We start from the raw sequence: 14746 nt of genomic DNA on the forward strand, positions 1-14746 counted from the left end.
TTACTTGGATTCTATCCTTCCACCAGGCCTTAGAAAAGGAGTCTGATAAAGGATAGCCCAAGTATTTAATTTCTTGTACAATTTCAATTTGTGCACCATCAATCATCCACTTATAGGAGCACCCTCTTTTTTCCCGTCTGTTAGAATCAAAATATGGGATTTGGACTGGTTAACCCTTAAATTATGGGCTGCAGCATAGCACCTAAATGCATTGATTTTATTCTGCAGCCCAAATGGGGTCTTATCAAAACTAAGGTCGTCATCAGCAAAGCCAATATAATTCAATTTAAGCCGGCCAGTTTTGATTGGAAAGATAATTTATTTCGCCCAGCATTCCTCCACCACAAATATACAAATTAAACAACACCGCTGCAAGCATGCAGCCCTGTTTCAGCCCAATTTTAGAAGGAATGAGGTTGGTAAGTGCACCTTCCTTGTTTAATCTCACTCTGTAATTAGTGAGAGAATGTAACGAGGCAATAAGCGCCACCAGATGTTTCGGAAAGCCCGTCACCAGGATCTTTTCCCATAATAGTTCTCCCAGCACATTATAGAACGCCGAACTTAAATCAAGGGCAGCCATGTAGACAGCCCCCACATGGTTGTGCTTGGTGTTCCATTGGATAAGCGATACCAAGGTAGCATTGAGAGAACATCCCACATGGCATCTAATGCCTGTCTGAAATTTAGAGAATGTTGCATTCTTTTTCATATATTCTTGAAGTTCCTCAAGGATGAACTGGCAAAAAACCTTCGAGGATGCATCTGTGAGGGCAATAGGTCTGAAGTTTGCAGGGTCATCAATGGGACCTTTCTTTTAGATAGGAATAATAACTGCTGAACACCACGATGTAGGTATGACTTGCGAGAGAAATATAGCATCAAATTTATGTTTCAAAATCATTGTCCACAGTTGGATGCCAGATCTAAATAAACATGCGGGGATACCATTTGGTCCAACAGCCCCAGAGGGGTTTAATTTCATGATTGCCCTTGTTATATCATCCAGCCACCAGGGGGATCGAATCAGCATGGCTTTTTGAAAATCTATTCTAGTGTTGTTTGGGTATTGATATGGTAGCTCATATTTCAACTTAATATAATTAACCCACTCATCAGCAGATATTGCATTTTCCCTTTGACCCTCTTTTGAACCATTTATCATGCTTAGGATCGACCAAATTTTATGTGTATAATTTTTAAGTAGATGGTACATCATATTCTGATTATCATTTAAAAGGAGTTTAGCTTTTAAATTGTTCACCGCAGTTTTGTAATTACGAAGAATGTTCTTTCGTAGCAGATAGTAATTTTGCGGTTCAAGCGATAACTTAAGAAGTTGTCTAACCTTAAAGTTTTTAAGCTTCTTTAATCTGAAGATTTCTATATTGAAGATATGTATATGCTGTTTTTTATCCTGAACAGTCTTTCTCTGCTTTACCATCTCAAGTAAGTGAGAATCAATCCTCTTTGATATGATTATGTCTAATCGTACCGTATCAGGATGTAAAACTGACATGATTATATCCATTACTGAGTCGGCTTTAATTCGACAAATAAGCTGATAGCAGGTTCAAGGGTTCCATCTGACCGATAGGCCAGCCCGATCATTTTCTACCGATTTCAGGACCTGATTGGGCATAAAACCCCAGCCATCTAAGTTCAAATTTAGGGAGATTGCATGATGGTGACCAAAACCCAACTTCTTTATGTAAATAAAATCAGATGAATTATTAAGTACAGAGGATAGAAAGAAATGATGAATGTGACACTACAGTCTTCCACATGACCATGTATGTGTGGATTCCTTCTCTTTAGAAGGGACTATTTGGATATCCCAATTGAGAAAGAAGTCCACCCATTATTTCCCGTTCTTTACAGTACCAGATGAGGTTAATAGTTGACGCCCAAAACACATTTCATGAAGCAAACAAGAGGAATTAAAATCACCCCACACCACAACCCCCACCCGAGCGTGGCGAGTAAATGCACCTTCCAGGATTGTGTCAAGAGTATCAGTAATCTCATTAAAAGTGGTTTTGCTCCTATTCCAATAAATGCACACAATTAGTAAAGGGTTATCACATAATAAACCAGGGGTTAGTTCAATAGCTATTACAGTTGAATCCTTGTAAATAAGTTTCGTAATAAGTTTGCAAGTATTATTAACAAGAATTGCTAACGCCGTCCCCCCCCCCCTGAAAGTCTGCCCTTTTCCCCTCTGGAGGCAGGCGCTGTGAATGACATTCAAATCCTTCCACAGTAAAATGTACTACACACATAGTTTCCTGTAATAGGATAACAGCAGGATAGGTATTTCCATCAACAGTGCCCCACCATTGATTGAAATTTGCCAGCCCACAGCTATTCCACGACAGGCATTGAAATGGAATTTGGTGCTGCACAGGGCTAGGGTGGCGCTACTGGCATCTGTAGCAAAGCCTGGGCTGCCCGGCATAGTACAGGTAGCCAGCGTCTCTGCCTATGGCGAAGCTGGATGGGGGTGGCAGGTCCCGTCTGCTGCTCATGGGTCTTCCTGCAGCTTTGCAAGGACTTGCCACTTCCCATCCCAGATTCCATTGGATCTCACTGGGTCCTTCAGTAATGTGCAATGGTGGCAGAGGAAGGTGGTGACATCCTGCATGTCCACGTGGAGATTGTAGACGTGCACCGTCATCCTCTTCACCTCCTTCTGCTGCTGCCACTCCATGGAGAAGTCTGCAAATGGCTCCTCTATGGCTCCTCTGCCCTTCTGCTCCAGCCCATGGTCCAATAGCGGCAGCAGTAGTCCACTGAGGCCAGGGTGACAAGGTATGTTCCTGATGCTGGAAACACCTGCAGGCACCAGATTCTGAAGTGGCAAAGCCCATGCCAGTAATCATCAGCACGGAGAAGGTCTCCCTGCTGAGCTTGGCCATGCTGCCATCCGCCTTGGTCTCCTCTGCATCCTGATGGTGTTCGTCATTCCAGAGGTCAGGAAACTATCCATCTTGTCGTTGTAATAGTCCTTCCTCTATTTCTCCTGAATTTCGCGACAAAACAAAAGCTCCCGAAAAGTACTTAAAGTGCCGTTTTTGCTCATAAGCTTGTTGCAGCTCCTTGGGGGGGATTGTAGGCCAGAAGAGAACCAAGTGATCATGGTATCTCCCTGGGAGAACCACCGTTTCTTTTTTTGTACAAATATCTTTGTGCTTAAAAGATGTTAGAGAAAGAAATAAATTCAATTCAGTAAAAGACATTTAGGGACATTTACATTCCCTCTTCAAAGCAGGAGGGGTGGTTTCAATTTGCTTTGGGTACATATATTTTGGTTCAGAATGTCTGTCGTTTGTGCAAAGGTCATGTTTCCGCCTGGGTAGGCGGAAATTCTTTATTATGAGGTTTGCCTGGGGTGGGGGTTTTACTCGGCTCCACCATCTTCAAGGCTGTCTTTGATTACATAGTCCCTTAGCAGGCCAAGGATCATCCTGCGGCAGGCATCTGTCAGTAGCTCCCCTTTGAGAACTAGGCGAGTCCTTGCAAACAATAGAATGTCTTTTAGGCAGCAGAGGATCCACCAGCAGTCCTGGATTGCCTCCACTGTGTGGGTCTGTGGGAAAAGTCCATACAGCACAGACTTGTGGGTAAAGTCTTGGAGAGGGATGTGAGCACTCAGTTCAGTGTTCAGGGCCCTCTGTAGTTTCCTTGCAAAGGGGCACACCCAGAACAGATTGTACACTGTTTCCTCTGCTGGGCACCCCCTTGGACAGTTCCTGTGTGGGCAGAGCCCCCATCTGTGCATGAATGCCCCTCTCACCGTCAGCCAGGCATTGTCTTTGTGGATGTTCAAAAGTTTATCTGATGCCACATTCTCCCACACCTGGATGACTGTGGCTGCTGGCAGGTCCTCAATGGGGTCTGTGATGTCCTTTGTCCTGATCAGGCTGTGGATCGTTCTTGGTGTCCAGAATGTAGGTACCACCCCCTGAAGGCCGAAATCCCCCACAAACCTTTCCATCCCCCTGTAGTACCAGGGAAGGGACCAGTTGTAAGGGGGGGAGTGGGGTGGGAGTTATCCCACTTGTCCCGGTCCAGCCTCCTTGATGTTGGTGCGAGGAAGAAGCGGAATAGAACATAAGCAGAGTGGGTCTTATTGATGTTTTGTAGGGAATTCCTGACACAGGTACATGCGAAGAAGACCCGCAGTATAGTAGGGAGATCGGGGATTCCTGTTCTCCCTTAAGCAGAGTAGGTCTTATTGATGTTGTGTAGGGAATTCCTGACACAGGTACATGCGAAGAAGACCCGCAGTATAGTAGGGAGGTCGGGATTCCTGTTCCCCCTTTGCGAAGCTCCTTGTGCATGGATGTTCTTTTCACTCTGTCCATCTTTGCACCCCAGCCAAAGTGGAAGACTATGACCGTAATGGCCAGCGCCACATTGTTGGGAGAAGCCATGCTTGGGCCACATAATACAGCACGTGCAGGGCGTCGTCTCTCGGTACCAGAGCTTTCCCTTCGATGCTCAGTTTGCGGAGACTCCAGAGACCCAGTTTCTGTTTAACCTTGGCCAGGCGTTCCTTCCAACTTTTCAGTGCTGCCTCCTCCTTCCCATACCAGACCCCAAGGATCTTGATGTCATTCTCAATTGGGAAGGAAAGTGGCTTCTGGTTAGTATCCCACTATCCAAAAAGAATGGTCTGGGATTTCGCTGCATTGATCGGTGCACCTGATGCGTGGCCAAAGTCTTCACAGGTCCTCAGAAGCTCTGACGCCGACAGACCGTCTGCGCAGAAGAGGGTAACATCATCCATGTAGAGCAAACACTTTACCTCTCTTCTTGCGTCACCTGTTGCCGGCATGCCTCTGATGTCTGGGTTATTCCTGATGTACTCTGTCAAGAGCTGTATGATGCAAACAAACATGGGGGAGGGTCAGAGAGGACAGCCCTCGCAGACTTTACTGGAAAGGGGTCTGTTTTCCAACCATTTATCATGACTTAACTGAATATGTCTTTATACATTACTTTTCTATGTTACTGAAAGACACAGGAAACCCCACACTCTAGATAAGGGTATTAATAAAGCATTGATCTCGGAAAGAAAATCCAGAGGCTTCAATTTCAAAAAAGTAGTATCCAGAATTTTATTATACTATATACATTCATTATTTTTGTGAATTGAATCACGATTTAATCAGCATTCAGGCAATAATTTTACATAGCAGGAAAAAAGATTTTTAAGATCACAAGTTTCAACAATTTCATTCAATGCATACTATACCCTCATCCAACCATTCATACACACTCATTCTTCATACATTAAACCACTCATACCAGACATCAATAGGTACAAGATAAAAATATACAAGGTAAAAAACTATTACAAATGTATAGCAAACAATTCATTAACAAGTTAATCATTATACACAAAAAATGTTTTGTGTGCAAAACAGAACATATGGCCACCAAGAATCTTATAAGTGGTCAACAATTGAGGTGGGCCCCAAAAGGTCTTCAAAAGCGGCCTCAACCCTATTATTCTCTACCGGTTTCGACGTCTTAACATAATTTTGGTTACGTCTTCATCAGGAGATGACAGAATGACTTTCTAAAAAAAGAAACAACAAAACATTGGTTTCCTATAGGGATGGAATAGATGCCTTAAAACTATCTGTATATAAAAACATAGTTTCACAACAGTCACAATATTAAGATAAAAGCCTGCTCCAACCCCAAATCTGACGGGAAGTGCAACCGTTCAGAGATTTGTGTCTCAGCGCAACCTGGCAATAGATCATGGCATGCAGTGTTGACTGGATAAAACATTGTGTTGGCCCATAGTTACAGAAGTCAAGTATATCATTAGTGCTAGGATAAGCATAAATGAAAAAATGGAAACTCTCAGTTGTCATAGGCCATATATATTACTATGGGTGAGAGAAGCAGTTTAACCTATTTCTAGGCTACAAACTAACCTTTGCACAGGCAGTCAGAAGCACCTCATTGCTTCTAATGTAACAAGCTGGAAATGCCGTCATGGAATTTGGCAGCGTCCAGATAGAAATTTCCTGCGTGGTGGATTATTAGGCTTGGAACTTCAATCTATCAAGAAATGAATAGTATGCTATTAGGAACCTCTGCCCTAACTAAGAAACCAAAGTCAAGGGCCAAATCCCCCAATCATCTATGATTAGCCTTACCCAGATGGCCCAGATACTGAAGAGGTATAAGAAGAAGTGGTGACACTCTTCTTGACAAAGTTTTTCCGTCCCAATGAATCAATCACAGAGGCCTCTAGATGAACCCCATCTCTAAATAAAAAAGAAGAGGAGAGTCCAATCAGCACTCTTTTCGTTCAACAAATTTAAAGAAAAATCCCGACAAGAGACCATTTTCAATACTAAGATTTCATGAAGCGTTTGGAAACTGCGATCATGCCAAAAACTAAGAGCACTAACGGTGCCACGGCATTCTGGGCAGTCATAATAACTCAAGCTGACTGAATGACATTTTACCTGCAGCTGAGCACCTAGCGGACTTGATCCAACTTGATCCAGGACAGGAGACAAGGTAAGGACGCCAGACTTGCTTAATCGTCTGACGTTACCGCACATTTATACATTACTTTAACATAATTGCAGAAGAATTCCCGGTGCTCAGACCCTTTTAGGACCCTGACCATGAATTCATGGGATAGGCAGTCGAATTCCTTCTCCTGGTCAAGGCACACCATGCTGTCTGAACCTTCCGGTCCGTGACGTAATGGATTGTGTCCCTAATCAGGGTGAGGCCGTCGGCGACCCTACATCCAGGGACCCCGCAGGTTTGGTCTAGTCGCCATTGTCTTTGTCAGAAATTTGTAGTCCACGTTCAGAAGAGATGGGCCTCCAGTTCTTGAGGTCACATCTCTCTCCCTTCCGCTTGTACAAGAGCGTGATGATACTTTCACTTATAGACTGAGGCATGGCATGCTACCGCTTGCGATCATCTCCTTGTACACCTCGAGTAGGTCTGGTCCTACTATGTGACGTAGAATTTGGCTGGGAGGCCGTCATTTCCCAGTGTTTTACCTGCCTTGAAAGATTTGGTTGTGCACTGAGGAAGTGCTTGTTTAGCCTGGGGACTCTCTCCTGTTCACCCAATGAAGCCCCTGCTACTGCATCTCAAACAAGCCTTTTGTTCTTCTGTTACGGTGTGTTTACTCCCCTATTGGACTTTCAAGTACATTGACTTTGCTTCTTAACATAACTATACTTTGAACAAATCTAATTTATGGCCTTATTTTATTCTGTTGTAGTTGTATATCTGAAGCCCCGCCCCCTCCCCTACAAAAGGGCACATGCACGCGCCCCAGCACGCGTGCACCAAAGGAAGTACCCCGAAAGTGCCTGGTGAGCCTGTTTGGCTTGGGTGGCTGTTAGGTGCGTCTAAAATCTTTGACCAACACCAGGTACCTGTTTTGCTCTCACCCTTCTGCTGTGCTGGCCCGTCCACGCTTATGCTGTCTGCTTCACGTTAGCGATGTTTCAATGCCGCAGAGTGTTACTAATGATGCCGGCATAAAGGTACTGTTTTATTGTGTGACTCACACCTTTGCTATTTGTGGTATCTTCATTTCACTCAAATGACAGTTGCTTTTGGGCATGTTTTTCTTGCACCGCAGCGCTGTCTTCCCACTAGCGTGCTGTTAACCCGCATTTCTGCAACGAGCAAGGCTCAGTGACAATAGTGACAACTTGAACTCTGTGTTCCGTTCACTACTACGCATTGTGACTTCATGCTTTATTGGGGGCTTGTCAACTATTTTGAGTACTAGGAATACATCAACTGACACTCAGCAGCTTCAGCCCTCTGAACGACGGCATAGTGAATCATAGATAGCTCACTTGAGGTGTGGTTCCATAATTGAAAGGCGATTGCAAACTGAGCTTAAAGAACACATTGCTTGCCACACGCCTTGCTACATTTCTCTTTGTATCGTCATCCTCTCTGCCAATTGCTTGTTATGGTCAGGGCACTCAGAAGTGGGAAACGTCTCCCTAATTCTACTGTTTCCCCCTGAAATTGACACTCCTAGCACATCACACCGTCAGGAGTCCACTGACAGCATTGAATGCAATGCAGTGCGCAATTGCCGACTGTTACCGTAGCATTAACACATGGACAGCAGGCTCCTCATAGGTGACAAATTGTTTACGTTCCACGCAATCTTTAGTAACTGCTCAAATTTATGCATCTTGCTCTGGCTCAATAATGGCAACTAATTATGCTTTACATGAGATTGATGACGGGGACATCAATACATTTCCACAATTACCTTCTAGTTTAACTAACAATTCAAGATTTCCCACGTCACCTCATTCAACTGAATGCTTTGACAAACACATTTCAGATGTCTCAATTCTGGCCTCCGCTGTAAAGGCGCAGTTGACTAAACAAATCAGTCTCACTCGGGCCTGCGGCACCTACCTCACTCTTACCCCCAGATGTTGAAGTCTGTCTGTATAACCAACCCCACGCCAACTTTTATGAACAATCCGGGTCCCCTGGTAAGGTGTACCCCAGACCGAACTAAATTCCTACTTCCAGTTCATCTTCTTTTTCCATAAATAAACAGTTGCTAAAAGATCATGCAAGGTCTGGCAATTACCATGACATTACCCAAAATGATATGCCCATAGACATGCACCGACTCAGTTCAGAAGTTAATTTGCATATCTTACATGACAGTAGTACAGAATCATACCACCTGAATGAACCTGACACCTTTTCCTTTCCAGTCCTAACACGTATCCTCCATCTTCTTGAAAAGGGACATGACTTGACCCATTATGAGATACAGAACATAAAGTTATCCACATCTGACATTATTGGAAAACTCAACAAGTTGGAGGGCTACATGTATGCACATGAAAATGTTCATGCACAAACAATTAGAATGAATGGAGCTCTCAATATACCAACTGTGATGTGTGACCAATCTAATGTCACTTCCATAGGGAAAAGCTCAAAGGCTACACAAACAATGAAGAATCCACCTCCACAAGCAGGCCAAACCAAATCATATGCGGAAGTTGCTAGAGACGTGTCCCAAAGCAAGGAGACTATGTTGCAGGCGTCTAACACCATACTAGATGCAGTCACACATAATGCCAATAAAATAACTGACATTACGACTTATTTAAAATATCTGCAGGGGTTATCACATCAAGAAGCTGCAACATGCTGTTGCAGCAGTCTATCAGCTGCAACAGCACACAGCTGTGGTTCAATTCCACCTGCATCCCTTGAGCTGAAGATCACTGGGCTGCACAGTGCTTTGTGCCCACATGTCTGTGCTTTTGCCTGCATATTGTAGCCTTGAAGATGGCTCCTATTTTCGTCCCAGCTGCTGGCTGTTGTGTGTTCTTTCAGCCTGGCCCCTTGTGATTGGGCACTTGCCACCTTATTGCTCAATCAGGGCTGCTGGGAGGCGAGAGCCGGCATCAGCAACCAAGGCCCACACAAAGGCCCCTGTCCGCTACCAGGATGCCCGGGGGTCTTCCCTGCACCCATGTACCTTAGCTACAATGTTGCTATCACCTCACTAATCTACGAAATCCAGACTGCCTTAGAATTGTAACCTCATGAACTATGGGTTAGTTCCCTCCTTCTTGACTCACTCCTACCACCTTTGACTATCACTGTTTCTTTCTGCTCGATTCTCCCATGTTGTCTTTCTGTTTCTCATGGCTTCTTAAAACCCTTTGCTATCATCTGATTCCCTAATTGGAAAGTCAAACTTAGCTGTTTTTGCATTCTGTGACAAAGTCAAATTTAGCTGCCTGTCGACAAGTATTTCTAAACTCTGACCAGGAGGGGCAGAGTTTAGAAGGCCAACCTAGTTTCTTGGAACAGGGTAACCTCTGGACAAGCCAGACCAATCAGGGTAGCTATGGTAGGCGGTCAAGACTAAGTCTCAAGAGGGGTGAGGGTGACTGAAAGACCTCAAAGAGCACACAAAGCAAGGCAAATTACTCCAGACAGGTGTTATATTAAAAAATATAGACACATTTATTACAAAGCCTTTGTAACATAGACCATAGCAAAGAATCACAGTAATATCAAAGTAAACGAATGCATCACAACCAACACAATATATATATAAGACCATAGGGGTCGGACGGATTATAAGCACGAAATATGTAGACCACCTAGATGGGGAGGAAAACAGGCAGTGCAGGTAATCTTTAGACCCAGTTCTACATCAGAAATACACCTAACTAAGAGGCAATCCAAGCCCTACGAAGAGAGGAGTCTTATGCTCAATAGTACATGCATGCGCTTGTGCCAATGGACAAAATGGGGTCTCTTCAAGGGTCTCTAGCAGCTCAGGAAGGTGGATGAGGCGATGAAGAACAAGTTCCCACTATTCAAGCAGGACCTCCACTTGAGGGCAGAGGCAGTTTGAGATTGAGGGATGGAGTCGCTATTTCGCAATAGCTATGGAAAGGAAAGGGGCCCTCAGTGGCCACTTTGTATGTAAAAATGGGCTCCTGCACTAGGGGCCACCAGTTGGGGTAGGGATTATTCACCGGTCCCCGACGCAGGCAGACCCAAACTTCGCCAGTACAGTCCACTTCGCTGGCAGGTTCGAATGCGACAATCAGGACGTCTTGACACCGTGTAGTCTCAGATACAGTGAGGATTCCCAAACGGGCCAGTGGCGATTTTTCTGCTCCGGGAGGAGGAATCGGCCCAATTCCACTGCAGCAGGCTTCAGGGGCAAGGGGGTCACAAATGCAGCGAACTTGCACAGCTCGTTGCTCCAGCAGGGCAACACGGTAACTGCGTTTACTCCGGTCCGGGCGCACTCCTCTCTCTTCAGACATGCCAAGTGTACGAAATTCGGTGGGAGAGTGCCGTGAACACAGAGCAAGTAGTATACCAAGTTTCGAGGGTCAAAACGGCAGCGGTATCAGAGCAAACATCCCGTGTAAGGTAGTTAGCCCACTGGTTGGCCCAGGGACACTTCCGAAGAGGCTTATTTGCAGGGATGGTTGAAGGTGCCGAGAATAGTTGATCCCACTATTCCAATGGGTCGAAGCGTCTTCGCAGACCTTCTAGGACGATCAGATGCAGAGGGGTCCCACGGGACGACAGCGGGCTCAGGGTGCCAAACCTTCCAGCGGGTCACCAGCGCTTCCTCGACTCAGCTTCTTGTTGCAGGATACTTGGCTCCTTATCCTTTGTTCGTGTGAACTCAGGAGATCGACATGGTAGTGGGGTTTCCAGCCTCCTGTTATCCAAAGTTCCCTTTGCGCCAAAACGGAGAGGACCCAATGGGAGATCTGCTCACAAACACTCACTCCATACGTGGACCAATCACGACCACAGTGGTCCTAGGCATTCAGGACACTCCAGACTCTCTGGCACCCAGGATGTGTATTGGGAACAGACATCCCAGCCCGCATCCTGCAGGTGCACACACAAGGCATGCAGAAGCCCGCAAAAGCTTTGGGTTTCGCGGGAAAGTGCATGACCAAATAAGGATTTACCCGGGTCGGCTCAACCTGGGGAAGGTGAAGGGGCAAGATGGCCAAAGGACAGGACAAAGAACCTCGTGGCATGGCCATTTTGGAGCCAGGCCACCTATTTGTGCCAGGCGTGGTAAGCGCGGTTAACATGGCAAAGGGTTAAAATGCATGAAACCGATAGCTGCCACCAGTCCTGCCTAGGACACATCTGCACAGTTCATAAGTCCAGCGAGAGTTTCTAGGGCCTTTGGAAAGACTAGAGACCCAAGGGTGCTGTAAAGTAAGTTACAGTGCACTCTTGTTACATGTTGCACAAATGCTGCAACATGAGGAAAGAACTAAGGGACACAGTCTCACAGTACTGACTGTTTTAAGGGCATGTCTTTTTCCCCAGAAAAAGTGAGCGAAAGCCCAGAGGAGTGCAGCTGAGGGCTGTGCTTCTGTGGCAAAGTCTAGATCAGAGTGTAAAATAGCAGCAAAAAGTTTGGGGGTTGACACACAGAGGGAAAATTACATACAATTATGAAATCTTTCCTAACACTGCCCATTGCTAATTTCTCTGTGCTTGCTTGTAAATTGTTACTTCTCTGTAACTTGCCGGCCCAGTGACCTCACCACTCTTTTGTTCCACACCTACCTGCCTTAGCCCACCTCCTGCTGCTTCCTCCCTTTATTGCTTCCACTCCCATGGCGCTTTCTGTCTCTCCCATCTTTTCCAACTGTTTCTCCATTGACTATCCTTACCTTCTCACGAGGTCTGGCAGGAAGAAATGAAAAAAGGATATCTTGGCCTCCAACCCTGGTCTCCCTATTGCCGACACCTATTCCAACGCCTCCTCCATTCAGACGCTCACTGACATCCTCTTTGTCATTCCTTTGCCAGATCTATGGACTCTTCATATGATCTCTGTGCTCTGTCCTATCTCCTCCTCTCCCATTAATGGTGGCACTTGCTGGGAAGTTCTCATGGCTTCCTTCGACTCCTCTAACGTCATCATTAATGTCTACCTAAATGGCACTGTCATGGTCCAAGGCCCTCAGACCAATCTGCTCCTCTTTGATAGGCGTTTCCTCGTCTCATCAATTTGCTCTCATCTCCTGCTGTCCCCTCCTCCACCCCCTTTGCTACCTTACCCTCTCTTTCCTCCAACTCCTCTGCCCCACCTAGGGCTCCTTCACCTCCACAGGGTGTACCTCTTATCTGTGCCCTTCCCCGGAAGGCCTTTAAGACTGGCAACCGTCTTCACCTTGCCACTCTAAACTCGCACTCTGCTGTCAAACACTCGTCTGACATCTGCAATCTCCTTGAAGAACTAGACCTTGATGTCCTTGGTCTTACTGAGACATGGTTCACAGCCAGCTCTGTCCCAAGCGTTGACACTCTCCTCCCTCCCTAAGGGCTACAAGATCCTCTCCGCACCTAGATACTCCCGGTCTGTTGGTGGGTTATCCCTGATCTTTCCTGAGTGGATTCCTGCCTCTATCATTCCCACTCATACCTACTCCTCTTTTGAATGCCTTGTCTGTAGGCTCTCTCTCTCTCTCTCCTTGCCACTCTTACTGTGGCAACTACCTACCAGCCTCCTGGTCAAATCACCTCATTTCTCTTTGATTGGGCGGACCTCTCCTCCTCCCTCTTCGCCTCTACCACTCACTTCTCCTCGGTGACGTCAATATCCATCTTGACTCACCTTGTTCCTCCTCTTTACTCTCCCGTGACCTCTGTGACTCCCTCTCCGTGTCCATGCTCCCCTCTGGCCCGACTCACTCTGCAGGGCACACTCTCGATGTCTTGATCTCCTCTGACCCCCCCCCTCTCCAGCCCTCTGGCCACTCCTCTCTCTTGGAGTGATCAGTCCCTCCTCTCCTCACATCTCTCCCTCTCCCCCCCTCCCCCCTGCCAAGCCTACCCCAACATTGCCACCTACCTTCTCGGACATCCAACCCATGAAGCTTGTGGCATTTGAGGCTTTCGCTGCCACCTTCTCTTCCCTCCCACCCCCCTCCACCACTGGTTGACTCACATCCTGACACGGTCCTCTCCCTGCTCTACTCTTCTATTTCTGACACACTTGATGCCCTTGCCCTTGTCATGAGGATTCGTTTGAAGTCCAAAGCCAAGTGCAGTTCCTGGAATGACTCCGACCTAGCTACACTTAAACGTAAGTGTTGGGCGGCTGAGAGGAAATTGAGGGCTCTTGTTCATCCTCTGACAAAGTGGTCTGTCGCCTTCTCCAAAAGCAATAGACTCTCTGTCCTCAACAAGAAGAGTCCACATTCAAGCCCATATCTCTGCAGCATCTAACAACCCGGCCAAACTCTTTAAAATCTGCAAGGAGCTGGCCAACACTGCTGCAGTCTCTATCCCTACCGTTGCCTCCCAAGCACTTTGCAATGCCCTTGGCTCTAACTTCATTTCTACATCCCAGGACATCCTTTCCACCCTCTCTTCCCCTGCCCCTCCTCTTCCCTCTCCTTCTGTTCATGCTGACCCTCCTTCAGCCACTCCCCCAGCCTCTTTCTCATCCTTTCATCTTTTCTCCCCTGACGAGGTCGCTAGAGAAGTCCGATCTATGAAAGCCTCATCAAAACAGGTTCATCCCTGTTCCTCTAAAATCATCTAGCACCACATCGATACCCTCGCCCCGGCCCTTGCTCATTTTTGTAACCACTCCTTTGCCTCCGGATCCTTCTCCTCCCTCTGAAGCACTCCCTTGTGCATCCTCTTCTCAAGAAATCTACAGCTGATCCTTCTTGTCTGGCTAAGTATCGGCCAATTTCCATTACTCCTTTTTTGGGCAAACTCCTGGAAAAGCTGGCCATCTCTCAGCTTAACCTGCATTCCAATTCTGTTGGCTGTCTCCACGACCACCAGTCTGGTTTTAGAGCTACCAGAAGCACGGAAACTGCTCTCTTGAACATCCATGAAAATGTGCTCTCCAACCTTGACTCTAACATTACATTCCCTCTGTCCTCATCCTACTCGATCTCTCTTCTGCCTTCGACACGGTCAACCATACCATTCTGCTCAACTGTCTCCGTGATGACCTGGGTATCACAGATCAGGCTCTGGCCTGGCTGACCTCTTTCCTCTCTGATCGACCCTCCTAGGTCCAACTTGGGTTCTTCCTATCATCCATCTTCCTCTCTACCTGTGCTGTGCCCCAGGGATCTAACCTCTAGCCCTGGCTTTTTAACCAATACCTGGCAACCCTTGCTCGCTGCATTGGCATTTTCTGCTACAATTTCCA

This window comes from Ambystoma mexicanum, chromosome 6p (genome assembly GCF_040938575.1).
Source record: "Ambystoma mexicanum isolate Mex_15411 chromosome 6p, UKY_AmexF1_1, whole genome shotgun sequence".
NCBI classification, from domain to species: domain Eukaryota; kingdom Metazoa; phylum Chordata; class Amphibia; order Caudata; family Ambystomatidae; genus Ambystoma; species Ambystoma mexicanum.